Here is a 2,500-nt window from a genome sequence, read left to right as displayed (position 1 = left end):
CCACTACTATGTTATAGTATGCTACCACTACTATGTTATAGTATGCTACCACTACTATGTTATAGTATGCTACCACTACTATGTTATAGTATGCTACCACTACTATGTTATAGTATGCTACCACTACTATGTTATAGTATGCTACCACTACTATGTTATATTATGCTACCACTACTATGTTATAGTATGCTACCACTACTATGTTATAGTATGCTACCACTACTATGTTATAGTATGCTACCACTACTATGTTATAGTATGCTACCACTACTATGTTATAGTATGCTACCACTACTATGTTATAGTATGCTACCACTACTATGTTATAGTATGCTACCACTACTATGTTATAGTATGCTACCACTACTATGTTATAGTATGCTACCACTACTATGTTATAGTATGCTACCACTACTATGTTATAGTATGCTACCACTACTATGTTATATTTGTTGCCATTAGTGACAATCAACAAATCCCTCAGGGGATCAATAAAGTGTATTGTTTATTTACATCCAATCGTTCATTCAACCAATGACACAGTGTCCAATACAATAAGGTTGAGATAACATGACAGAGATCAACGCCCGTATTCACAAAATATATGAGAGTAGGAGTGCTGATCTGGGATCAGGTTAGCCTTTTAAATCATAATGAATAATAGAGAGAGGACCAGATCCTAGTGCTGATCTGGGATCAGGTTAGCCTTTTAGATCATAATGAATACTAGAGAGAGGACCAGATCCTAGTGCTGATCTGGGATCAGGTTAACCTTCAGATCATAATGAATACTAGAGAGATGACCAGATCCTAGATCAGCTCTCCTACTCTCAGATGCTTAGTGAATACAGGCCATGAAGTCTTTCCAGTACAGTCAAGGTGTCTGTCTCTTCCCTGTCTGTCTCTTCCCTGTCTGTCTCTTCCCTGTCTGTCTCTTCCCTGTCTGTCTCTTCCCTGTCTGTCTCTTCCCTGTCTGTCTCTTCCCTGTCTGTCTCTTCCCTGTCTGTCTCTTCTTCCTGTCTGTCTCTTCCCTGTCTGTCTCTTCCCTGTCTGTCTCTTCCCTGTCTGTCTCTTCCCTGTCTGTCTCTTCCCTGTTTATCTCTTCCATGTCTGTCTCTTTCCTGTCTGTCTCTTCCCTGTCTGTCTCTTCCCTGTCTGTCTCTTCCTGTCTGTCTATTCCCTGTCTGTCTGTCTCTTCCCTGTCTGTCTCTTGCCTGTCTGTCTCTTCCCTGTCTGTCTCTTCCCTGTCTGTCTCTTCCCTATCTGTCTCTTCCCTCTCTGTCTCTTCCATGTCTGTCTATTCCCTGTCTGTCTCTTCCCTGTCTGTCTATTCCCTGTCTGTCTCTTCCCTGTCTGTCTCTTGCCTGTCTGTCTCTTCCCTGTCTGTCTCTTCCCTATCTGTCTCTTCCCTCTCTGTCTCTTCCCTGTCTGTCTCTTCCCTATCTGTCTCTTCCCTCTCTGTCTCTTCCCTGTCTGTCTCTTCCCTGTTTATCTCTTCCATGTCTGTCTCTTCCCTGTCTGTCTCTTCCCTGTCTGTCTCTTCCCTATCTGTCTCTTCCCTCTCTGTCTCTTCCCTGTCTGTCTCTTCCCTATCTGCCTCTCCCCTGTCTGTTCACTTTCCTACTATAACAGGAGAAGGTGACTGTCTCTTACCTGTCTGTCTCTTCCCTGTCTGTCTCTTCCCTGTCTGTTCTCTTCCCTGCTATAACAGGAGAAGGTGACTGTCTCTTCCCTACTATAACAGGAGAAGGTGACTGTCTCTTCTCTACTATAACAGGAGAAGGTGACTGTCTCTTCCCTACTATAACAGGAGAAGGTGACTGTCTCTTCTCTACTATAGCAGGAGAAGGTGACTGTCTCTTACCTGTCTGTTCTCTTCCCTACTATAACAGGAGAAGGTGACTGTCTCTTACCTACTATAACAGGAGAAGGTGACTGTCTCTTCCCTACTATAACAGGAGAAGGTGACTGTCTCTTCTCTACTATAACAGGAGGTGACTGTCTCTTCCCTGTCTGTTCTCTTCCCTACTATAACAGGAGAAGGTGACTGTCTCTTACCTGTCTGTTCTCTTCCCTACTATAACAGGAGAAGGTGACTGTCTCTTCTCTACTATAACAGGAGAAGGTGACTGTCTCTTCCCTACTATAGCAGGAGAAGGTGACTGTCTCTTCTCTACTATAACAGGAGAAGGTGACTGTCTCTTCTCTACTATAACAGGAGAAGGTGACTGTCTCTTCCCTACTATAACAGGAGAAGGTGACTGTCTCTTCTCTACTATAACAGGAGAAGGTGACTGTCTCTTCTCTACTATAACAGGAGAATGTGACTGTCTCTTCCCTACTATAACAGGAGAAGGTGACTGTCTCTTCCCTACTATAACAGGAGAAGGTGACTGTCTCTTACCTGTCTGTTCCCTTCCCTACTATAGCAGGAGAAGGTGACTGTCTCTTCCCTACTATAACAGGAGAAGGTGACTGTCTCTTCCCTACTATAACAGGA

At 43.8% G+C, this 2,500-nt stretch overlaps 1 protein-coding gene across 1 annotated transcript in view; it reads right to left on the bottom strand.

Moving 5' to 3' along the window:
- Positions 1 to 2,500, bottom strand: part of LOC121844448 (cilia- and flagella-associated protein 47-like) — a 23,822-nt gene that overhangs the window by 12,438 nt on the left and 8,884 nt on the right. The gene's annotated exons all lie outside the window — the stretch shown is intronic.

The sequence above is a fragment of the Oncorhynchus tshawytscha genome, unplaced genomic scaffold, assembly GCF_018296145.1.
Source record: "Oncorhynchus tshawytscha isolate Ot180627B unplaced genomic scaffold, Otsh_v2.0 Un_contig_12359_pilon_pilon, whole genome shotgun sequence".
NCBI classification, from domain to species: Eukaryota; Metazoa; Chordata; class Actinopteri; order Salmoniformes; family Salmonidae; genus Oncorhynchus; species Oncorhynchus tshawytscha.
This window is presented reverse-complemented; position numbering and strand designations above follow the sequence as displayed.